Source organism: Helianthus annuus, chromosome 7 (assembly GCF_002127325.2).
Source record: "Helianthus annuus cultivar XRQ/B chromosome 7, HanXRQr2.0-SUNRISE, whole genome shotgun sequence".
NCBI lineage: Eukaryota > Viridiplantae > Streptophyta > Magnoliopsida > Asterales > Asteraceae > Helianthus > Helianthus annuus.
The window spans coordinates 22,126,288-22,153,204 of record NC_035439.2 but is presented as its reverse complement, the minus strand read 5'-3'; the positions used below and the strand labels follow the sequence as shown (position 1 = coordinate 22,153,204).

Genomic DNA, 26,917 nt, shown 5'->3' with positions numbered 1-26,917 from the left:
TGCATTTACAGTAGCCTGAACACGGGGCCGTGCTGCATATTTTTTCATTAAACACCCAGATACATAGTCTGAACACGGAGTCGTGCTCACTGAACACGCCCCCGTGCTCAAAAAGACCAGTAACCTTTAATAAAACGCCCAGATACAGACCCTGAACATGAGGCCGTGTTCCCCAAACACGGGGCCGTGTCCAGCCTCTGTTTCCGTCTTTATTCTTGTTTTCTGGTCCCGAGACTCAGTTGTGGTCTGTTGAGTGATTCTTATGGATCAATACTCAGGAGGCTACAACTACACCTATGAGGAGGATGATTATAGGGGAGACTATTGCACTAATTATGGAAACCCGCACCCAGTACAATATTGTAACTTATTTCAACCATCCACTTCATACAACTATTATGAGGAGCCCAGGTACGAGCCATCGACTTCATACACATCTTATGAAGACCAAAGGTATGAACCTTCCTCCTCATACTCATATTTTGATGAACCAAGGTATGAACCTTCATACTCATACTTTGAGGAGTCAAGATATGAACCACCACCTTCATACACTTATTATGAGGAACCATGGTGTGAACAACCCACCTTATATGAGCACTATGAAGAACAAAATTACGACCCTTATCCATCATATACTTACAATGAAGAACAATGGTATGAACCATCTACTTCATATGAATACTATGAGGAACCAAGGATCGAACAACCGGATTCAAGCTTTGAGGATCCCGATCCTTTCTCTATCACCGAAGTGACCGATAGGATATTAGAACACATTAAAACTATCGAACGTTGCATAAAAGAATCTCGCGCAAGGGAAGAGGAGTCCCGCGCAAGAGAAGAATTAAATAAAGAAAAGATAGTTGAAGAGGTAAAAGTGGAAGAACAAATAAGTGAAGAACTTACACATGAGTTAAACAACGAAAAGGGTGAGTCCGAAAACGTTAAAATTCAAGAAGAGTCTAATTTTGAAGAAATTAATCTCTTGTCACCTTCTTTCGAAAATCATTGTTTAGTACCCACTCATGCTAAGTTTTTAAAAGAGTTAAACACTAACACTAAAATTGACGAAATGATAAGGGTTAAGTTAACTAATGATCAAACTTCGCTAATAAAAGAAGACCCATTTGAAATTAACATTACATCGGTTCCATGTTACTTTCAAAATTCATTTATTAGTAACGTCACAATTGATAAAGATCTTTGTGTTAACATAATGCCAAACTACATTTTCGAAAAATTAAGTATTAGTGATTTTTCTCCACTTCAAATACCCATTTTTCTATCTAATCGGAAAATAATAAAATCAATCGGTGTAGTTGAGGATGTCTTGGTCCAAACAAATCAAATGGTAATCCCAACCGACTTTGTCATCCTCGATGACGCTCCTCTAGTGTTGGGACGACCCTTTGTAAAAATCCACAAAGCTTTGAAAAACCGTAAGCACGACAATCTATCTATTCAATTAGGGGCCTGCAAAAGATGTGTCGATCTTGAACGATCGATGAAATATCCAATCGGCAATGACGACCCCCTAATTGAAGATGAGCCAGAACCACCCGATAAGGTGGGTCTAGCCAAGGACCCTTATAAACGTGGCGCACCACAGAGGCATTCCGTGGAACTATCCGTAGTTTAGTTTAGATTAACCTTTATGTTTTCTAGTTTAGTTTTTAATTTTCAAGAATAAAACACACTCGAAATGGTGGAGGTTACTAAGGGAAGCTTGAACCCACACCCCATGCACAAAAACAGAGCCTCCCGACAATTTTTCTTCATTACAGCAAGTTCAGCACGGGGTCGTGCTCACCCAACACGCCCCGTGCCCAAGGTTCTACAGAAAATGCACAGTTCAGGTAACTGGACACGGGGCCATGCTCACTGAACACGCTCCCGTGCCCAGCCTTCTGTTTACTTTTGGTACAGAAAATGCACAGTTCAGGTAACTGAACACGGGGCCGTGCTCATTGAACACACTCCCGTGCCCAGCCTTCTGTTTAGTTTTGGTACTGGCAGTCTGGACATGGGGTCGTGCTCAGCCAACACCACCCCGTGTTCAGCTACCCAGTAACATAAAATCTTGTTTTTAACCCACTTTTACACATTTTAATCAACCGAAAAACTTACTTTTGGGACACATTGAGGACAATGTGTAATTTAAGTGTGGGGGGGGGATGCTAAAACCTTGAATTTTGCAAGTCCTAATTACAAGTCTTACACAAAACTCTATTGGAACCGCTAATCACCCCAATTTTTTTTCAAAAATTTTCATTTTTTTTACTTGTCTAAGTTTAAGTTGGGAATTTCAAAATTTTAAAAAGGTTATATTTTTACAAATTTACAACTGATAGCGTCGTGATAAAAAGAACCAACATAAGAAAATTATGAAACGGCATGACAAACTTAGTTAAAATTCGATTATATATACTTGATCACATAAAAACCCATTCCCACAAAAGTGAGTTTTGAGCCTTTATTGAGCATACAAATACATATATTTACACTAAATGCTCATTTTTCGTTTCTTGTGTGAATAGCCGCTTGGTTCGTACGACTCTAGAACTTGCCACAACAATACATTCCCGGTCCTTACCAACTTAAACCCGAGTAAGTAAATGATGGAGGCATTAGGACTAACCCTTTTTTCTTTCTACACCATTATTTTTCATTTCTTTTACCACCTACCCAAAATCCCCCTAGTTAACCCCTTTGAGCCTAAACCTTTTCATTTCTTAACGCAAAACAATCACCCTTTTTACCCACCTAAACCTTTTTATTTTTAACCCTTTCTTTTAGTAACAACGTTCGGTTTTTTAATGACTCTTCCTTAAATATATATATATATATACACATTTTGATGAAACCAAACAAACAAACAAGTTCATCAAAAATAACTTTGTTTAAAACAATTGGTTCATCAAAATAAAATAAAATAAAAATATGAAAAATAAAAAGTCTTTCAAAAACCGACGTTTGTTACGCTTTTCACCCTTTTACTAACCACTAACCCAACCACCCACCTTTAGCCCAAGCCTAACCCTTCACCCAAAAAGTCCTCTTGATATTTACAAAGGTATATAGTTAAAAAGGAGGAGGATTGATTGCTTGGCAAGCTTATGGTAGGAATAAGTTCCATGCCGCTCTCGAGTGATTCACTAAAAATACACCTTCGGCCGAGTGTTGAGTGATTCCCCGTGAGGTATGTGAACTTGTATATAAATAGAATTTTAAAAGAGGTATGTTATGCCCTAATAAGTAATTTATCTTAAGAAACATTTTTAATAAATCATGACGAATAGGATTGTAAATAAATAAAAATAAAACCTAAAATAATCTTGGAAATCCCGACACTCTATGACAAGCCCAAAAACCTTCTCTTCTACCCATTCCATTTGGGAGTGAATAAAGACACATTATAAAGAGTTTTGCTTGAGGACAAGCAAAGATTCAAGTGTGGGGGTATTTGATGTGCACAAAATGCAAAATATAGATTACATCAATTGTGGCACAAAACTAACCCTTTTAGTACTAATGTTGGAAAAAGTGTGCTTTTGTCTTCCTTTTGTATTTTCAGGATTAAATGAGCTCAAAATAACAAAAGAAGCAAAAAGACAGCTAAATCTAACATAAATACAAGAAAAGGAACAAAAGTGGCATGCCCGACCTCCCAACAGCATCTTCCCAAGTGATGTGTGCGAGGTGTTATATATTTTTAATGTATATTTAAGCCCTTTTTACACCTTTAGCCAAGTTTTAAATTTATAAAACACGATATTTACTAACACTAAACACACATATGGGCAAGTGCACCCATCGTGGACGTAGTATAGTGTTGGTAAGATACCGAGGTCGTCCAAGGACACAAGAGCTTTTAGTACCGGTTTATCCTCAACGTCTAATCAAATCAAAAAGTTAGAAAAGATTTTTAAACTAAGAAAATAAAAACTAGCTAAGTGCTGAAAAATAAAAATAAAATAAAAACAGATAGACAAGATGAATCACTTGGATTCGACTCGTGTATTTGTATAACCTTTGATTATTTTCACGCTTTTGCACGTGTTTAAGAGATTATCTTAATTATTGTAGTAGGCCCCTCTTTTGAAGGCGACGTTACCCTCAACCCAGTAGTTTGAGTCAGCAAGGATACAATCCTAAAGGGTTGGATTATTGGAAGATAATGAATTAAGTTATTAATGCAAATTGTGGTAGGCCCCGCTTTTGGCGGTGACGTTACCCTCGGCTAAGTAGTCCGAGTCAGCAAGGATACAGTCCTAAATAGCCGGGTTATAGTATTAATAGTAGTTAACTTATGAGGGGATCAAAGAGTTTGGACCCCCGCCATCCAATACCTATGGGTATTGAAGGAGATCCTACTAAATTTGACCCAGGTCCCTTGCAGGACCTTTAAACGCTGAACAAGGGCAAGACCCTTACCAAACCGTTCCCTTAACCCCCGACCAGGTAGCCAACATACCTCCATATATACCGTGGAGATATGAATGGTGAAAATCTTTTATTTTATATAGACAGTAAAATAATGCCAAGACACCACGGACAAACGATAAGGAAAGATCACCTTCAACATAAGCAACTAATTATTAAAGTCATTAATACAAAACCAAATAAAAAGTGCAAAAGATTAAAAATAAAAAGTATTATACTAAACACTTGTCTTCACCAAGTGATGTAAGAGACTTAGGCAAACATGGCCTTTGATTGTCAAGAACTCTTACGATCAATCTTGGATCCCGAGACGACTCACACACTCTATGATGGACAATGGATGATGGTGGTGGATGATGGTGTTATGGTGGTGGTGGGTGGTGGATGAAGTGTGAGAGAGGTGGTGTGCCAAGGAATGGGTTGAAATGAAACCAAGCACTCCTATTTATAGGCTGAACAGAAGGCTGGGCACGGCCCCGTGTCTACTGGATACGCCCCCGTGCCCGTCTGACACTCTCTCTCTTCATTAATTGTAATTCGCAATTACAATTAATGCGCCTGCTGTAGTTTCGCCACGCCCCCGTGCTCACTGGACACGGCCCCGAGGTGGGCAATAGAAGCTTCTATAGGTTTGTCTTTTCTGCTGCTTCTTTGGCACGGCCCCGTGCTGGCTGAGCACGGGGCGTGTTCAGTCTTCTGTTTTCTCTTCTTTGCTTGGAAGGATGCCGTTGAGGGTTCAGGCAATCCACTTTTGTCCCTTTTCTTGTATTTATGTTAGAATTAGCTGTCTTTTTGCTTCTTTTGTGAATTTGAGCTCATTTCATCCTGAAAATACAAAAGGAAGACAAAAACACTCTTTTTCCAACATTAGTACTAAAAAAGGGTTAGTTTTATGCCTTATTTGATGTAATTTATATGTTGCATTTTACACACATCAAATACCCCCACACTTGAACTTTTGCTTGTCCTCAAGCAAAACTCTTTAAATATGAGGCTTACACTCCCAAATGGAATGGGTAGAAGAGAAGGTTTTTGGCTTGTCATAGAGTGTCGGGAATCCAAGATCTTTTTGGGTTTTATTTTTATTTATTTACAATCCTATTCGTTATGATTTATTTAGAACGTTTCATAAGAGAAATTACTTATTAGGCTTAGCATGCCTTTTTAAAATTTCATTTATATACAAGTTCACATACCTCACGGGAGAAATCACTCAACACTCGGCCGAAGGTGTATTTTTTTTAGTGAATCACTCGAGAGCGACATGGAACTTATTCCTACCATAAGCTTGCCAAGCAATCAATCCTCCTCCTTTTTAACTATATACCTTTGTAAATATCAAGAGGACTTTTTGGGTGAAGGGTTAGGCTTGGGCTAAAGGTGGGTGGTTGGGTTAGTGGTTAGTAAAAGGGCGAAAAGCGTAAAAAGCGTCGGTTTTCGTAAAACACTTTGTTTTTAGTGACTTTTTATTTTGAAGTATTTCTCCAAACAAGCTTTTGTTTTCATAGCTTTGTTTGTTTTTAACTTCATCATTCTTTTTTTTTTTTTTGATAGCACAAAAAAAAACCGAGCTTACGAAAAACCGAGCTTGTTACTAAAATAAAGGGTGAAAAAAAATAAAAAGGGTTTTTCGTGGGTAAAAAGGGTTTTAGGGTAAAGAAATGAAAGGTTTAGGCTCAAAGGGGTTAACTAGGGGGATTTTGGGTAGGTGGTAAAAAAAAATGAAAAATAATGGTGTAGAAAGAAAAAAAGTTAGTCCTAATGCCTCCATCATTTACTTACTTGGGTTTAAGTTGGTAAGGACCGGGAATGAATCGTCGTGGCAAGTTCTAGAGTTGTAAGAACCAAGCGGCTATTTCACACAAGAAATGAAAAATGAGCATTTAGTCTAAAGATGTGAATTTGTATGCTCAATAAAGGCTCAAAACTCACTTTTGTGGGAATGGATTTTTATGTGATCGAGCATATATAATCAAATTTTAACTAAGCTTGTTATGCCGTTTCATAATTTTCTTATGTTGGTTCTTGTTATCACGACGCTCTCGGTTGTAAAATTGTAAAAATATAACCTTATTAATCTTAGGATTCCTAACTTAAACTTTAGACAAGTAAAAAAAATGAAAATTTTTGAAAAAATTTGGGGTGTTTAGCGGTTCCAATAGAGTTTTGTGTAAGGCTTGTTGTTAGGACTTGCAAAATTTCAAGGTGTTAGCTTCCCCCCCCCCCCCACACTTAAATTACACATTGTCCTCAATGTGTCCCAAAAATAAATTTTTAGGTTGATTGGATGTGTAATGTGGTGTTAAAAAGCAAAGATTTATGTTACTGGCAGTCTGGACACGGCCCCGTGGGGACCGGACACGGCCCCGTGTTCAGGTGCCAGTAACAAAAATTAAAGAAATGAGACAGAAGCCTGGACACGAGGGCGTGTCTGGTGAACACGGCCCGTGTCCAGTTACCTGAACTGGGTATTTTTCTGCAGGGGGTTCAGCACGGGGCCGTGTTGGTTGGGCACGGCCCCTGTTGAGCCTTCTGTAATGGAGAATTTTGTGTCGGGTTGCCTTGTTCTTGTGCATGGGGCCATTTTTCTCGTTCCCTTTGTCATCCTTTACCACCATGAGTGTGTTTTATTCATGCAAATTAAAACTAAAAGATTAAACTAAACTAAGGATAGTTCCGCGGAATGCCTCCGTGGTGCGCCATGTTTATAAGGGTCCTTGGCTAGACCCAATGTGAGGTTATATATTTTCTGAGTGGGATGCTTGGCGTCCCATGTTACACCGTCGGAGAGCAGCATCCAAACTCGAATCAATAACCTTCATGTAGTTGACCGGGTCGTCGTCTTCTATTCTCTTCCCAACTCCGAATTTTACTTCATTATCCCCGTGCCTCAAGGTGAGTGTTCCGTCATTCATATCTACCACTACTTGTGCGGTGGCAAGAAATGGTCTCCCTAGTATGAGGGGGACCTCGGTGTCTTCCTCCATATCGAGTATGACAAAGTCGGCTGGATAGACGAATTTGCTTACCTTTACCAAGACATTTTTGATGACACCTTGCGGGAATTTGACGGATCGATCAGCAAGCTGTATGCTCATTTTTGTAGGACTCGTTGTTCCTAGGCCGAGTCTTTTAAACATTGATGAGGGCATGAGGTTAATGCTAGCCCCAAGGTCGGCTAGTGCATTATGAACGGGGGACTCCCCGATGGAGCAGGGAATTGTGAAGCTTCCGGGATCGATTTTCTTTTGGGGAAGTTTATTGAGTACGAGGGCAGAGCACTCTTCGCCTAAGTTAACTAATTGCAAAGTTTCAATTTTCTTTTTATGAGTGAGGAAGTCCCTCATGAATTTAGAGTATTTGGGCATTTGGGTTAGGACATCAATAAAAGGAATATTGACATGCAATTGTTTTAATAGACTTTTGAACTTTGCGAATTGCTCATTGGTCTTTTGACGAACTAACCTACCGGGGTACGGGACTCGAGGAGCCTTGGTAGGCTCTGGTGACGGAGGGGAGTTCTTCTCCTGCAGAGGCGGGGGTACCGTTTCTTCTGTCGGCGGTGGTGCTTCTGCAGGCCCCACGGTGCGGTTTCGTAGCGTGATGAGATGAACTTGCGCTTTTGGGTTTGTTTCGGTATTGCTGGGTAATGCACCTTGTGGTCTCTCGGCAAAATTTTGAGCTATTTGATTTAATTGTTTTTCTATGTTTTGAATACTAGCTTGTTGATTTCTAAAATTTGATTCTAATTGTAGAAATCTTTCTAAGTTTTTCTTTTCAGTGTCGGAGATGAGGCGAGATACAGTATCTTCAAGCCTTTCTCGTCCACTTTGTTGTTGAGTGAAATTTTGTGACTCATTCCTTGGTTGTTGAAAGTTTGTTCGTTGGGTTTGTTGGTTACTACTATTGCTGGGTTCTCTCCAACCAAGGTTTGGGTGGTTTCGCCATCCTTGGTTGTAAGTGCCCGTTGGAGGACCCGACGGCCTAGGTCTATTATCAATGTAGCTTACCGATTCTTGCTGATCCTCTGTTTCTTTCATACAACTCCAATTTTCATGTGGCCCACCACACCCTTCACAAGCCATAACCGAGACTGTTTTTGTCATTTCTAATTTTTTTATTTTTGAAGAAAGGGCCTTGATTTGGGCTTGTAAAGAAGTGCTTTCATCAACCTTATGGGCGCCCGGGGCAATAGATTTATTGCCTTGGGGAGTGTGCCATTGAAAATTGGTTTGAGCAATTTCCTCAATTTGGTTATATATTTCATGTGGGCGGCGATTACCTAAAAGTCCCCCGGAGCTAGAATCAGGTGTCTGCCTTGTGTGGGGCAACAGTCCATTATAGAAAGTGGATACTTGTTGCCATATCGCAAGGCCATGATGTGGACACTTGCGTAATAGCTCCTTGAACCTTTCCCAAGTTTCATATAAGGATTCCCCGTCCTCTTGTGAATATGTATTAATTTCAGTCATTAATTTAGCCGTTTTTGCGGGAGGGAAATACTTATATAGAAATTTTTGGGCTAGTTCATCCCAGGTGTTTACCGATCCAGCTGGGAGGGCGTTGAGCCAAGCTTTTGCTCGGTCTTTTAGTGAAAAAGGAAACATTCGGAGGCGGATGGCGTTATTTGATGCTCCATTGATCCGAAAGATATCACATATTTCTAAGAAATTAGTAATATGTAGATGGGGATCCTCGTCTGCAAGCCTATGGAAGGTTGCGGAGTTTTGGAGCATTTGTATCAAATGCGGCCGAAGTTCGAAGTTATTAGCTTCAACGTTCGGTGCATTGATAGCGGCGCCTAGGTTACCTACGGTGGGTCGTAGATAATCCATGAGGGTACGTTGGTCCGCCATTGGAGGTGGATCACCCGAAACTTTCTCTTGGTTTTTAGCTTTTAATCGTTTTCTGAGAAAGCGTTCGGGTTCTTCTAGAGGTTCTTTTATGTCCTTATTAGAACTGGAGCTCATACACTATGTAGGATTGGCGTCTGGTTCCAAGTCCTGTAATAAAAACAGAAAAGAATGCTGGTCAGAAGGTTCACCACGGCCCCGTGCTCAGCGAGCACGGCCCATGGTCGGAGTTACAATAATTGTTTTCCAGATCCCAGTTACTGGAAAGTTGGACACGACCCCGTGTTGCACCGACACGGCCCCGTGTTCAGCCTTCTGTAACTTGAAAAACTAAAAACTGCCAGTAACGATGCTGGGCACGGCCCGTGTCCGACCAGGCACGGCCCGTGCTGAGCTCTGCAGAAGCTGAAAAACTAAGAAAATTCTAAAAATTAAAAAGAAAAATAAAAATATGATTAGGCCGTTGATTCCTAACTTTCTTAAAATCCTTGTGTCCCCGGCAACGGCGCCAAAAACTTGATGTGTGCGAGGTGTTATATATTTTTAATGTATATTTAAGCCCTTTATACACCTTTAGCCAAGTTTTAAATTTATAAAACACGATATTTACTAAAACTAAACACACATATGGGCAAGTGCACCCATCGTGGACGTAGTGTAGTGTTGGTAAGATACCGAGGTCGTCCAAGGACACAAGAGCTTTTAGTACCGGTTTATCCTCAACGTCTAATCAAATCAAAAAGTTAGAAAAGATTTTTAAACTAAGAAAATAAAAACTAACTAAGTGCTGAAAAATAAAAATAAAATAAAAACAGATAGACAAGATGAATCACTTGGATCCGACTCGTGTATTGGTATAACCTTTGATTATTTTCGCACTTTTGCACTTGTTTAAGAGATTATCTTAATTATTGTAGTAGGCCCCTCTTTTGAAGGCGACGTTACCCTCAACCCAGTAGTTTGAGTCAGCAAGGATACAATCCTAAAGGGTTGGATTATTGGAAGATAATGAATTAAGTTATTAATGCAAATTGTGGTAGGCCCCGCTTTTGGCGGTGACGTTACCCTCCGCTGGACACGCCCCCGTGCCCGTCTGACACTCTCTCTCTTCATTAATTGTAATTCGCAATTACAATTAATGCGCCTGCTGTACTTTCGCCACGCCCCCGTGCTCACTGGACACGGCCCCGTGGTGGGCAATAGAAGCTTCTATAGGTTTGTCTTTTCTGCTGCTTCTCGGGCACGGCCCCGTGCTGGCTGAGCACAGGGCGTGTTCAGTCTTCTGTTTTCTCTTCTCTGCTTGAAAGGATGCCGTTGAGGGTTCGGGCAATCCACTTTTGTCCCTTTTCTTGTATTTATGTTAGAATTAGCTGTCTTTTTGCTTCTTTTGTGAATTTGAGCTCATTTCATCCTGAAAATACAAAAGGAAGACAAAAACACTCTTTTTCCAACATTAGTACTCAAAAAGGGTTAGTTTTATGCCTTATTTGATGTAATTTATATGTTGCATTTTACACACATCACCAAGCAAAACAAAGAAGACAGAAGACTGAACACGCCCCGTGCTCAGCGGACACGGGGCCGTGCCCAAGTGCCAGCAGAAAAGAAAAACTCATAGAAGCTTATGTTGCCCACCACGGGGTCGTGCCCAGCGGACACGGGGGCATGGTCAACTTCCTGCAGGCGCATTTATTGTAATTGCGAATTACAATTAATGAAGAGAAAGAGTCAGATGGACACGCGGCCGTGCCCAGCGGACACGGGGCCGTGCCCGAGCTTCTGTTCAGCCTATAAATAGGAGTGTTTGGAGCTCTTGCAACTCATCCCTTGGCACACCACCTCTCTCACACTTCACCCACCACCCACCACCATCACAACACCATCAACCACCACCATCATCCATTGTCCATCATAGAGTGTGTGAGTCGTCTCGGGATCCAAGATTGGTCGTAAGAGTTCTTGACAATCAAAGGCCATGTTTGCCTAAGTCTCTTACATCACTTGGTGAAGACAAGTGTTTAGTGTAATACTTTTTATTTTTAATCTTTTGCACTTTTTAATTGGTTTTGTATTAATGACTTTAATTACTAGTTTCTTATGTTGAAGGTGATTCTTCCTTATCGTTTGTCCGTGGTGTCTTAGCATTATTTTACTGTATATATAAAATAAAAGATTTTCACCATTCATATCTCCACGGTCTATATGGAGGTATGTTGGCTACCTAGTCGGGGGTTAAGGGAACGGTTTGGTAACAGTCTTGCCATTGTTCAGTGTATAGATCCTGCAAAGGACCTGGGTCAAATTTAGTAGGACCTCCTTCAGTACCCAAAGGTATTGGATAGCGGGGTCCAAACTCTTTGATCCCCTCATAAGTTAAACTACTTTTAAAACTTTAACCCAGCTACTTAGGACTGTATCCCTGCTGACTCAGACTACTTAGTTGAGGGTAACGTCGCCTTCAAAAGAGGGGCCTACCACATTATGCATTAATAACTTAATTCATTATCTTTCAATAATCCGACCCTTTAGGATTGTATCCTTGCTGACTCAAACTACTGGGTTGAGGGTAACGTCGCCTTCAAAAGAGGGGCCTACTACAATAACTAAGATAATCTCTTAAACAAGTGCAAAAGTGCGAAAATAATCAAAGGTTACACTACACACGAGTCGGATCCAAGTGATTCATCTTGTCTATCTGTTTTTATTTTTATTTTATTTTTCAGCACTTTAGTTAGTTTTATTTTCTTAGTTTAAAACCTTTTTCTAACATTTTGATTTGATTAGACGTTGAGGATAAACCGGTACTAAAAGCTCTTGTGTCCTTGGACGACCTCGGTATCTTACCAACACTATACTACGTCCACGATGGGTGCACTTGCCCATATGTGTGTTTAGTGTTAGTAAATATCGTGTTTTATAAATTTAAAACTTGGCTAAAAAGTGTAAAAAGGGCTTAAAATATATACCTAAATTATATTACACCTAACACACATCATCGCCCCTGTGTAGAGATCGACCAGACACACACTTTTGTGTATGTTTGGTGTAATTTCTTTTGTTTTAACATCCCAAGTTTCAAGTTTAACCGTTTTAGTCCCTCAATCATTGTTTTCTTTATGATTAAGAGTTTTCCATCCATTTATTTGATATCACAAGACTCGTATCTAACTGGGTTATCTATTCCTATTTAGTTTGTTCTTGTTTATTCAACGTTTTTTAATTATATTATAAAGTTTAATATTTTCAGGATGTTACAAGTCCACCCCCCTAAAAAGGGGTTTCGTCCTCGAAACCAGAATACGTACCAAAAAGAGTAGGATAGAGGCGTCTCATCTCTTCCTCGGACTCCCATGTGGTATCCGAGCCTTTCCTATGCTCCCATTTGACTTTTACTTGGTCGATCTTTTTGTTTCTCAAACTCTTCACTTTACGATCTAAAATCGCAATTGGCTTTACTGCATAGTTGAGACTGTTATCCACCTCGATGTCATCGTAGTGGATATGAGCAGTTTCTTCGGCTAGACATTTTCGGAGATGTGACACGTGGAATGTGCTATGTATCCCACTCAACTACTCGGGCAGTTCGAGACGGTATGCTACCTTACCAACCCGTTTGATGATTCTGAATGGCCCAATAAATCTTGGGCTCAACTTTCCTCTTTTTCTAAACCAAATTATTCCTTTCAATGGTGATACTTTCAACATCACCTTATCGCCCACTTGAAATTCAATCGGCCTCCGTCATTTATCCGCATACGACTTTTGTCGATCCTGAGCTGCTTTTAAGTGAGTTCGGACCAAGTCGATTTTCTCATTAGTAGTTCGGATTATATCAGTATGTGCTAGTTCAAGTGGACCCACTTCTCCCCAACACATCGAGGTTCGGCACTTTCTACCATATAGCATCTCATACGGGGCCATTCCTATGCTCGCGTTATAACTATTGTTATATGAAAATTCGACCAAGGGTAGATAGACATCCCAGCTACCTCCGAAGTCGATAATGCAACCCCGCAACATATCCTCCAATGTTTGAATTGTTCTTTCACTTTGCCCATCCGTTTGTGGATGGTAAGCAGTGCTAATGAACAGTTTAGTTCCCATTTGTTCTTGGAATTCACGCCAAAAGTTTGAAGTAAACCGAGTATCTTTATCAGACATAATGGATATCGGTACTCCATGACGTGCCACGATTTCATTGGTGTATACCTCTGACATCTTCTTGGATGTATAAGTCTCACGAATCGGAATGAAGTGAGCACTTTTCGTTAATCTATCCACGACTACCCATATAGCATCAAACCCACGGTTGGTTTTGGGCAGTTTGGTCAGCAAATCCATTGTAATTTGTTCCCATTTCCAAACTGGGATGTCCAATGGTTGCAATTTGCCGTATGGCTTCTGGTGCTCTGCTTTGACTTGCAAACAAGTCAAACACTTCTCCACATATTTCACAACATCTCTTTTCATTCCAGGCCACCAATAGTTTTGTTTTAAATCATTATACATCTTGGTTGCCCCCGGATGGATCGAATAACGAGATTTATGGGCCTCGTCAAGTAGGAGCGCCTTGGCTCCACATGAATTTGGAACCCAAATCCTCCCAAATCGAGTTTTCAATCCTTGGTTACCATCCGCCAAGTCATTTAACTGGCCAACTATTCTTTCCTTTTTCACATTTTCTTCCTTCATTGCTTCAGTTTGAGATTTCCGGATTTGCTCTAGCAAACCCGATGTCATAATTAGTTGCATCGATCGCACTCGAATAGGCGTATAATCTGTCTTTCGGCTCAACGCATCAGCCACCACGTTAGCCTTTCCCGGGTGGTAATGTATATCACAATCAAAATCCTTGACAGTTTCTAACCACCGCCTCTGTCTCATGTTTAATTCCTTTTGATCGAAGAAATATTTCAAGCTTTTATGGTCGGCAAAGATAGTGCATTTTACCTCATACAAATAATGCCTCCATATCTTTAAGGCAAACACTACAGCTGCCAACTCGAGGTCGTGTGTAGGATATTTCTTTTCATGAGTCTTTAGCTGCCTCGAGGCATAGGCTATAACCTTGCCTCGTTGCATCAAAACGCAGCCAAGCCCCGAATGCGATGCATCCGAGTAAACTACCATATCATCAATCGTTTTTCCTTAAGCGTTTGGAACGCCTTTTCTTGATCCTCGCCCCAAATAAACTTTTCGTCCTTACGGGTTAGTTTGGTTAACGGCATAACAATTTTGGAGAAATCCTGTATGAATCTCCGATAATAACCCGCAATCCCCAGGAAGCTTCTGATCTCCGAAGGGTTCTTTGGGGGATTCCATCTTGCCACTGCTTCTATTTTTTACGGATCTACTAACACCCCATTTGCACTAATGACGTGCCCCAGGAACTGCACCTCTCGTAACCAGAAGGCACATTTTGAAAACTTTGCATACAATTTCTCTTTTCTGAGCGTCTCCAATACTTCACTTAAATGACCGGTGTGTTCTGCCTCATCCTTTGAATATACCAAAATGTCATCAATGAATACTATTACCGACTTATCCAGCATCGTCTTGTAAACCCGGTTCATGAGATCCATGAAAGCCACGGGCGCATTTGTTAATCCGAAGGACATTACGAGAAACTCGTAATGCCTGTACCGTGTACGGAATGCCATTTTTGGTATATCCTCCTCATTGACTTTCAATTGATGATACCCCGATCTAAGGTCAATCTTGGAGAACCAACTTGCGCCTTGCAATTGGTCAAATAGGTCGTCAATTCTTGTAAGCGGATACCGATTTTTCACCGTGAGTTTGTTCAACTCCCGGTAATCGATACACATGCGCATGCTCCCATCCTTCTTTTTCACGAACAGCACCGGTGCACCCCATGGAGACACACTTGGCCTAATAAACCCCTTGTCAAGCATGTCTTGAATTTGGGTCATCAACTCTTGCAATTCTGATGGTGCGAGCCGATACGGCGCCATGGCCACAGGTTTCGCGCCCGGAATCAATTCAATTCTGAACTCTACCTCCCGTTCCGGCGGTAGTCCCGGTAAATCTTCCGAAAATACATCGGTGTAATCACGTACGACCGGTACATCTTCAATCTTTGGCGTTTCTTTATCCGGTTTGTTTGCATATATCATGAATGCTCTAAACCCACGCCTCATGAGTTTGTGAGCCATTAGTATTGTGCACATAACAGGATTACCCCCTTTTTCGCCATAAATGGTAACGTGTTTTCCACTTGGAGATGTCAATTTTATCTCCTTGCGGAAACACACCACTTTCGCGTGATGTCGGGATAACCAATCCATCCCGACAACCACTTGAAATTCTCCCACCGACATCGGGATCAAATCTATTGAATATTCTTCACCACCAATATCTATCTTACAATCTTGGCATACATCACACACAATGAAACTTTTGTTGTCACCTATTTCTACCTCTAATGGCATAGGTAATTTTGTTAGTACAAAGGGAGGATGTCGAATAAATCCATGCGAAATAAAGGATTTATTCGCACCCATATCAAATAACACATGTGCGGGAATTGAGTTTATAGCAAATATACCTGAAACCACATCAGGTTCCCTTTTCGCCTCTGTTGCTGTTAATTGGAAAGATCTAGCTTTTGCTTTTGGTGTCTCAGTATGTGTATCCTTGCCTTCTTTCTTTCCAATCAACTCCGGGCACTCAGACTTCTTGTGACCCGGCTGGTAACATTTATAACATACCGACACTTTCCCCGGGCACAACGCAGCCGTGTGCCCTGTTTTCCCACAGATAGGACACGGTTTGTCCTTAAACCGGCACTCACCCTTGTGCCCTTTCCCGCATACCCTGCAGTTTGGTGACCCGCTTTTTCCCTCTTGTTTCTTCGATGATTCGGTCGTGTGCGCCTTTTTCGTCGGGCTTGGATTAACTACCTGCGCCCTTCTTTCACCTCTTTCAATCTGTTTCTTCAACTCTATCTCCCGTTCCCGAGCAACGTTTATAATCTCGGTGAGGGTCTCATACTTTGAAGGAGTCATAAACTCCCTATACTCGGAGCTCAACATATTATAGTAATAATATATTTTCTGCTCTTCGTTTGTTATCAGTTCATCACAAAACTTCATTTCATCCATGAATATTCCCGTGATTTTATCGATAGATTCACCCTTGTGTCGAAGCTGCATGAATTCTTCCTTGATTTTGTTAATGACTGCCTTGGGACTATGATGTTTAAGAAACGGTGTCTTAAACTCATCCCATGTCATAGCCTTAGCCGCTTCACTTCCAGTTTCCTTCTTCTTGTTATCCACCAGTCTTTCGCCTGACCCCTTAACTGACCCGTGCCATAGGCTACGTAGTCATCTGCGTCACAATGGGTCCTTTCAAACACTCCATCCATATCGCTTAGCCACCGTTGGCATACTATCGGGTCAACCTCCCCATTGTAAATTGGCGGTTTGCACGCCATAAATTCTTTATATGAACAAGGCTTTCGTCCTCCCGACTTTTCCTTTGCTAAATTGGTATTATCCTCCAATTTCTTGATTCTCTCATCCACCACTAATAATACCGTGTTTTGGATTTTATCGATGAAACCCGACAAATTGTTTTCGATTGCCTTTCCTACCTCCTCAACAATCGCTTCTCTCATTTGCTCGGTGTCCCTTGGCACCGCATCATCTTTATCTCTATCCGTCATCTTTAAACTGAAATGTTTACATCGATCGTTAAACATTTCATCCATAGCATATGGTTTATTTACTTCGGTTTATTCAAGTTCATAAATTGTTTTCACCGCTCTTATTTAATGCACTTTCCGGGTTTGAGTGTGTTAACACGCTCCTCCCATGCATGCCTATTCATCTTTCCCTTTTTATACTTAATAACTCTACTTAGAACAATTAACTCTTACCGGATGCTTGAACCGAACACACTTTGTTAACAACCTTGAGCTCTGATTACCAACTTGTAACAACCGTTTAATTACCAATTTTATATAATAAAATATACTTAATTATATATATAAAGTACCTTAGTTTAACATAGTACAAAATCAAAGTTTTAAAGTAACACCTACTAGTCAACTACCGACTAGTTTAAACATTCGTAACATGATTAGCAAATCATTTACATCAAAAACATTGTCTAGACAAAGTTAAGTTGACGTGGAAGCTTCAAAAATTCGTGTTCGGTTCTTGATAACTTGCTTGATCACCATCCAGAAAGACCCCATCTTTACCTAGAGTCAAAACCACTTAGAAAGTTAGTCTTGACATAAATATAATGCATATAAACAAGTTCTGGTATCGAATCGTCAAAAATAAAATAAAATTCCAATTTTCGTCCTGTCGCGTGTCACGAAGGACCTTCACATGGCGCGGGTGGCCCCGCATGTCGCGCCAGTGCCTTATGCTCCCCTCGCGTGGCGCGGGGGAGTGCGTTTTCCAGCAGGTCCAGTTTCTGGACCTGCATTTTTCCCAGCTCTGGAAATTCACTAAGTCCAACTTTAAATCCTCATAACTTTTTACTCGGTTATCCATTTTAAGTGATTCTTTTTCCTATGAGTCTGTAATAAAATTACGGAACCAACCATGTAAATTTCATATTATAAAAACCGAATTACGAACAACGGTTACAAAATCCTTGTTTCAATTATTCGACCCATTAGCTATATGTGCCTATTACCAATTTCTCATTCTAAAACCTTTTAGATGTAATTACCCAATTCCCCGGGCTTATAAATCTTGGCGTATTTACGCCATTCCATGGATTTACGCTCCCATTAGGATATCATGCTTGTTTCTCTAAATTCAAGCAAACCGCTTCAAGCGATAATTACAATTGACTTCTATCGCCTGATCCGATATCTCGGATTCGTAAACCTTAAACAACATAACCAACTCATTGACGTATTATTATCCAATGCTAACGCAATATGAGACTCTCAAGTCTCTTTACACTTGATTATTTCAAGGTATAGTTTTGACTCGTTTGGTTGTCAAGTGATATCCACCACTTTAGTGACAAGCCAAACTATTACTAACCATTATATTGACCCGTTTGATTGTCGAGTGAGATTCGCCACTTCAATGACATGTCAAACATGTATGTTACACTACAACACTAACAAAATATGAGACTCTCAAGTCTCTTTACACTAGATTATTTCAAAAACATAGTTTTGACCCGTTTGGTTGTCAAGTGATATCCACCACTTTGTTGACAAGCCAAACTATTGCTAACCATTATATTGACTCGTTTGATTGTCGAGTGGGCTTCGCCACTTCCATGACATATCAAATGCGTATATTACACTATAACACCATTTGTAGCCTATTTACAAAACATGTATACGTAATGTGACGGAACTAAAGTCACGTACCTTTAGAGCACACCCTTCAAATGCGTATCTCCTCCGGCGTGTCCGCTTGACGGTCCGGTTTCTTTGCCTAAAGAGTTCAATTCACAATAAGTTTAGAACCCTTTCATAAGCTTTAACGCATAATTCTCTATAATAGTCAAATCTGCGTTTTTACCCAACTTTTAACATTTTAATCCTCACTTAGGCGTTTCATCAAACGCCTAGCGGCTTCGATTTTTATATCATCAAAACCAAGTTCATGACTTGTAATTATCATCCAAATTAATTTAATTAGACAATTCTACACATGTCTTAACATCAATATTTCTGAAATTACTCTTAAATTCAGATTATGCTAGAACAAGATCATAATTCTAGGGTTTATCAAGTTTTCTTCAAGCTCATTAATCACCTACAATGGTGGTTATGAATTCTATAATTATCATGCAATCTTTTAACAAGATTTCACCTAGGGTTTATCCCTAGACACCATATCTCTTCTAATTACATTCATGCAAGACACAATCAAGCACAATTTCGATTTTTCATAATTAACCTAGAACTTGAGATGAATCAAAATACTAGAATTTCGCATACCTTGTGATCCTTTCAGCGAGGTGATCACTAATTCGTGCTTGAAACTTGATTTTAGACTGATTAGGGGCTTCAATTTGATGGAAATTGATTGGATTAGGGTTGTGGGGCAAACCCTTATGTCGCCCCTGTGTAGAGATCGACCAGACACAGACTTTTGTGTGTGTTTGGTGTAATTTCTTTTGTTTTAACATCCCAAGTTTCAAGTTTAACCATTTTAGTCCCTCAATCATTGTTTTCTTTATGTTAGGAGTTTTCCATCCATTTATTTGATATCACAAGACTCGTATCTAACTGGGTTATCTATTCCTAGTTATTTTGTTCTTGTTTATTCAACGTTTTATAATTATATTATAAAGTTTTATATTTTTAGGATGTTACAAAAAAGCATTTATCGGTATAGATTGGACACGAGTTGTGCAATAACGATGAGTTTAAAAGGAGGATGTGCGACATTGTATCGACTGATTCCATTGAGAATGGAGAGTTCGAGAGACAGTGGAAGTTGGTGATGATTGAGTTTGGTCTCACTGAAAACAAATGGATTGTTGATATGTTTTCGATGAGAAACATGTGGATTCCGGCTTTTACCGGCATGAGCCCATGTCTGGTCTCATGAGAACAACTTCGAAATCAGAGAGCGAGAATCATTTTTTTTGCTAGGTGTCAAATTCACAACTCACTCTTGTAGAGTTTATGAATCATTTTGACGGTGCAATGGATATCCAAAGGTTCAATCATAGAAAGAATAATCATATTTCAAGATATATTGAGCCTGTTGATTGGAGCGAAACTACTTTGGAAAAAGATGCTGCTAACATATACACCAGGTCTATATTCTTTGATCAGCAAATAGAGATTCATGGAACAATTTCCGAATGTCTGCCGATGGACACCAAAATCGAGGGTCCACAGATCAGGATATTGTTGAAAGACTTTAAAGCCCATGGAGATGGTTTATTAGAGGTATTATATATAGTTCAAAGATGCGATTTTGAAAACCTATATGTGAATTTAAATTTCAGAACATGATTTTGCAATATGTGATTTTGATGTACGTATGCGATTTTAAATTTATACAATTAAATGATTTTTAGACATGCGAAATTGTTAATTTACACATGCGATTTTAGTTTTTAATATATATTTTTCCTTTTGGTTTTCTTAGGTGTGGTTCAAGAATCTTGAAAATGATGTAACAAGTGTAGTTGTTTGCATTTTGAGCAGTATGGGCTGCTATGTAAACACATCTATTTTCTTTTCAAGATGTTTGGTGTTAAAGAAATACCAAACAAATATGTTATGAAGAGATGGACAAAGGATATGGTGCCAAATGAATTAAATGTGAAGTACAATTTAAGGGTGGATGACAAGGATGTGCAACACAAGGCTAAACGGATTGCTCGTGAAATCATCCACACAGGGGAGTATTTGGTTAGCAATTTGATTTCCGACCTTGATTAACTTATTTTAGTGAGGGATCAAATGATGCAGCTTAAAGAGAGAGTTGATCAGAGTCGTATAACCAAGCAACTTGATCCAAAATTTGACCGATTTTCCAAGTTGATTGGTTATCAACAACCAGTAACTAATGCTCCTCCTACTGTCCGTGTGTCGGCTGTTATAAGAAACAAAGGTCGTGGCTGGCATAAAAGGATTAAATCCAAGAAGGAACTAATGATCAGCCGCAAAGGAAAAAGGTCAAGGGCATGTAGTGTATGCAATGAAAAAGGTCATGATATTCGGACTTGTGAGATACTGAAAGGCAAACAACAAGGCAAACAGCAAAAGAAGAAGATGAAGCGCGTCCAGATTGAAAAAGATCCCAGAGACAAAGACAACGAGGTCGAAGACGATGAAGAGAAAGATGAGTTTGAAGATTACAGTAGTGATGATGGAACTGAAGAAGAAGATTAGTGGGAGGAGGTTTCTGAAGATGATGAGGAAGATTAATTTTTTTTTAAATGTAAATGCGATTTTATACGAAACACATGCGCTTTTATATTCATCTGTTTATATCGTTTTTTCATGCGATTTTAGTATATAAACATGCAATTTTATATGCATCAGTTTATAATTAGTTTTACATGCAATTTCACTTTTAGTACATGCGATTTTGAGTTATCTTGTTTTTTTTTTTTTTTGTGACAAAGATGTCTAAATCATTCATGCGATTTTATATTATAATCAAGCATAAGATGTGTTCAAAACATGTACCCAAAATATAAAATAGTTGTTATTGTCTAACACAGCTACAACCATAAAACGATTAAACAGAAATTTAGTTACTTGAAGCAAAGATTTTGTCACGTTCAGCAGAGCTGAACTCCATCTTCTCCTTCACAGTGTTTAGAGCATCTTTCAGGAAAGAGAAGGCTAAGTCATCAGCTCGAGATTGCTCCTTTATGTGATTCAAAGCTGCGTCTCTGAAGTTTGATGGTGGTTCTTCAAGTAGTCTCTCCCACATCTCTTGATTTTTCTTGATTTCTTCAAGAATTTTCCCCTGCACATCAAGAATCAAATAAGAAGAGGTGACATCGGTGCTTATTTCTGTCAACGTGCGAGTTGACAATAGCTCTTTTATTGCAATGTTTTTTATTTTTTCTGAATCTTCAGATGCCATTTTTGTGGGTGTGTTGTGTGTGTTTTTGTATTCTATGTCTTAATATGGAAGGTAGTTACTTGGGTATTTTATATTAAAATAGTAAATTTATTATGTAGGTAGGGTGGTAAGTTCAGTGGTATTTATTGTAAAATTCATCATTACATGTCAAATTACTGTCACATTGGTAATAAATTAAGTTTTTTTTATATAAAATAGTTAATTTTTATTTATTTTAGTTATTAATTCGTGTTTTTTTTTTGCATTTTTTAGGACAAAGTAATTTGAAAGTATTAGCAGCATTTTATTCAAATTCGCGTTTGATTCGAAAACGAATTCGCAAACTTTAAGAAATCTCAAAGATAATTAACTTTTTTTGAAATCACATGTGTAAAAGCATGAATTCGCAAACTATAAGAAATTTCAAAGATTATTAACTTTTTATGAAATCGCATGTGTAAAATCATGAATTCGCACATCATAAAACATCTTAAACATATTACCTTTTTTTTGTAATCACATGTAATGTTATATGATTTTGCATGTCACACCCCAACCGATGGCAGAATCATCGGGGCGCGGCACTGAGCGAAACAGATTGTTCAGAAGTTTCCATAACAACTATAATTACCAATTATTTAAAGCAACACGTCCCATACCATGTCATAAAAGATAACATAATTATTACAGACAAAATCTAGTCAAATTGTTCTGTTCTGACAACTCAGATTTCGTAATACAGACAATTGTTTATTTGTTTCTAGACCTTTCCTAGCCTCGATTTCACAGCAAGCAAAGTATATAAGCATCCTAAGCACCTGTCACATACGTTAAAGTAAAAGTTAATACACATAGTGTAAAGGTGAGCATACAAGTTTAATAGATATAATTGTAACACCCCGTGTTTTCGAATGTCAAAGTCAAAGTCCAAGTCAACTCTGGCTTCTTTGACTGTAATTAGTCATTTTTATGTTTTAATTGTATTATGTGGAGTAAGTGTTGTAATCAAGGAAGAATCGAAGTAATCGAATGTTTTAACACGAACCGATTTACGACTGTGAATAGTAGGAAGTAACAATGCGATAAAGTTAACTAATCAGTAATCAAACCGATCTAACCATCATCGAACTCGAATCTCGAATTACACGAACTTTGGTTGTTGTTTACGTGTGTGTGTGCCTTATGTGTTACCTGCGCGTGTTTACTTTATGTTTTGTGTGGTGACCAATCGAAACTCGAATCGAAACTCGAATGCAATCGAAATCAAATTACGACGAATGGTAACGTAAGGATAGGGTGAAATATAGGTGATTGTATGTTAGATATAGTAGTTGGGACTGAAAGTAATTTGGATAGGAAACTCTACCGTACTCGTATCGTCTTCAATCGAAACCGAAATATCAAAAATCGTCGCACCGAACACTCGAACCACGTTGTGCATCGATCAGGCTGTCAGCCGATCGAACAGCCCAGCCGATCGGACGGACTGTCCGATCGAGCAGGCTGTCCGATCGGGATGCCTGGCCGATCGGCCAGCCCTTTCCTCTTTTGGAGCCTATAAATAGGGCTGTCATTGTCATTCTTTACCACTTTTGGAAAGCTCTGACCGACCAGCTCGTGCTCCCCTTCTTTTCTCAGATTTCTTCCGATTCTGGTAAGTTTTCATCCTAAATCTTGTACTTTCTTGATCAAAACATGCTCCTACACCTTTCTATCTTTCAATTTTTGATTTCTAACCGTGAAATCACCAAGATCTAGGCATTCTTGGGTGATGTCATCATGGTGTTCTTCAAGAACACCATGTTTTGACTTCAATCCACCATGAATAGCTTGGATCTAACCGATTTCCACATAAACAAGCTAAGATCTACCAAAGATCTAAACATTTACATGTTGTGAAGGATTGAAAGAAGGAATTCCAACTTTCTTTCAACTCTTTTACACTCAATGCCTTCAAACTGGTAAAAACGGAGCTTGAGCCAACTCACTAAACACTCTAATGGTTGTGCGGTTCAAGATTCGGATTCTATCCACGAGGTTCACCGACTTCGGGTTAAACGTCAAACCGCCATTCCGAACCGTTCACTGACCGGATTTGGGTGATTCCTGTCCGAGCAGGAGAAACAAGTAAGAACGAAGGTTCCCTGGTTAAGCTCATTGTCAAACTACCTCAATATCACGTCAAATAATCAGAACAGTCAAATGTTAGACGGACAGGCCGACCAGGTCAGGATGCTGGCCGAACGGTTAGGCTGTTCGAACGAACAGCCCAACCGATCGGACATGCCAGCCGATCGATCGGGCCAGCCGACCGACTAGCATATGGCCCTACAACTTTGACAATTTCATGAAGTGTAGTATTGAACGAAAATGATGTTCGATCGAACAGCCGTTTGTCAACATTACTCCTCGGATCATGAGATACTATGCTTCAGCACTTAGTCGATTTTTCAAATTTGTTGGACGTATAGGAATGCCACACGATCGAGCATGATGTTCGATCGAGTATGTTGTTCGATTAAGTGACATCCTGCTGAGGACTACTACTGAAGCTCCTAACCGATCGGTTAAGCCGGTCGATCGAACAGACCGTTCGATCGATCGACCTGAAAGGTAAGAATGCTTCAATGTTCTCAAATACTACAACGAAAACTTCAAAAGTTCAAACCATCATACACAAACACATCCTACTCAAAGGAAGAAACAATCCACTCGAACAGTCCAGCCGATCGAACAGACTGTCCGAACGGATTGTCTAACCGTACGAACATCCCATCCGATCGAACCTGCTGATCAATCGACCAGACTGTTCGACCCACTTACACTTGTTTTCCATTCTACGTGTTATTCATCGTTATGCTATCGAACTGTTCTGGCTAACCCTACTCTCAAGTGCTCCCTTCAATCCATCAATCAATCGCTGTGAGTATACTCGATCCCTTTTTGCTTTTAGCACTTTCGGGTGTTACATACGTTACTTATCAAAATCACTATCGAACACACTACTCAATTATTTGAACGCTAACCGATTCGCATGTATTACGTGACTAAATGAATGCTTGTTGATTGTGTTTACACGTGGAATGCTGTCTACCTGCCTTAACGATGTAGTACTATAGTTTGGACTCAGCACCCGGTTGTTAAGGACAATTACTTGCCTGGATTACGGTGGTAATCATGTATTGCGAACCGTCTCGGATGGTCAACCCGCAGTCATTGGTATCGATAGGTCCATGTCGATAATTAACATGCTTCGTTTTCCTATGTGTACGTGCTGGTTACGCGTAAACTATTCGAACTCTATATGCTATTATCAAACTTGTATGCTCACCTTTACATTATATGTATTGACTTTATTTTAATGTATGTGACAGGTGTTTAAGATGTTTGCTTTCTAGGAAAGCGAGGCTAGAATAAAGCTCTAGAGGCCCCCAACAAATAGTTGTCTGTCAGAAAGAGCAACTAGAGCATAGTTGTCTGTAGATCTTGTCAGACTGGGTCTTTAGGAGCATTTGAACAATATTTATTTGTCTTATTTAAATCTGAGTTGTCAGAGCAGAATATTTGACTAGTTGTTATCTGTAATAATTTGTTTGTTATTTGGGACACGGTATGGGACGTGTTATTTTAAACTGAATAGTGATGATAATTGTTATGGAAACTTCTGGACAATCTGTTTCGCTCAGTGCCATGCCCCGATGATTCCGCCATCGGTTGGGGTGTGACAATAATAGAGTTCGAAATCGTTACGCATAACCAGCACGTACACATTGTAAAATGAGGCATGTTAGTTATCGACATGAAACTATCGATACCAATGACTGCGGGTTGACTGCCCAAGGCAGTTCGTAATGCATGATCACCACTGTGACCCATGTATTTAATTGTCCTTAACAACCCCTGAGTGAACAGGTGTTAAAGTCCAAACTAATAGTACTATCGTTTCTAAGGCAGGTAGACAGCATTCCATGTGTAAACATAACAAACAAGCATTCATTAAGTCACGTATAACATGCGGTAAAAGTTAGCGTTTAAAGTATTGCGTAGTGTGTTTGATGAGATTTAGAATAAGTAACGTATGTAACACCCAAAAGTGCGTAAAGCAAAAAGGGATCGAGTATACTCACAGCGATGATGGATTGAAGGGAGCGCTTAGAGTGAGATTAGCCTGATCAGAACGATAGCATAACGATAAGCGATTCGTAAATGAAAAGAGGTGTCAAGGATCAGACGGTACTCCTGCCACACCCCAACCGATGGCGTAATCATCGGGGCGCGGCACTGAGCGAAACAGATTGTCCAGAAGTTTCCACAACAACTATTATTACAAATTCAGTTAAATGATACGTCCCATACTGTATCCCAAATAAATAAACAAGTTATCATAGAAAGCAACTAGGCAAATAAATTCCGTTCCGACAACTCAGATTCAAATAGTATTACAGCAATTGTTTATCTGCTTCTATACCCCTATTCTGTTGACTTTCTGGCTGTAGTGCCAGAGGACAAGATCTACAGACAACTATGCCTTAGACGCTTGTTCTTGGCAGACAACTATTTGTTGGGGGCTTCTAGAAACTTATTCAAGCCTCGCTTTCCTAGCAAATAAGCATCCTAATTACCTGTCACATACGTTAAAATAAAGTCAATACATAAAATGTAAAGGTGAGCACACAAGTTTAATAATAGCATATAGAGTTCGAATAGTTTGCGCATAACCAGGCACGTACACAGAGGAAAACGATGCATGTTAATTATCGACATGGGACCATCGATACCAACGATTGCGGGTTGACCGTCCGAGACGGTTCGCAATACATGATTACCACCGTAATCCATGCAAGTAATTGTCCTTAACAACCCCCGTGTGAACGGGTGCTGAGTCCAAACTATAGTACTATGTTGCTAAGGCAGGTAGATAGCATTCCACGTGTAAACATAATAAACAGCATTCATTTCGTCAAGTAGCACATGCAATTTGGTTAGCGTTCAAATAGTTTGTGTTTGATTGTGATTTGATAGGTAACGTATGTAACACCCAAAAGTGCTAAAAGCAAAAAGGGATCGAGT

The 26,917-nt window shown here is 39.6% G+C and overlaps 1 non-coding gene across 1 annotated transcript; it reads left to right on the top strand.

The window, feature by feature from the left end:
* Positions 1 to 8,817: 8,817 nt before the first annotated feature.
* Positions 8,818 to 8,924, top strand: LOC118480623. Its single transcript, XR_004863603.1, has one exon. It is a non-coding gene; the product is annotated as a small nucleolar RNA R71 (small nucleolar RNA).
* The last annotated feature ends 17,993 nt before the right edge of the window (positions 8,925 to 26,917 follow it).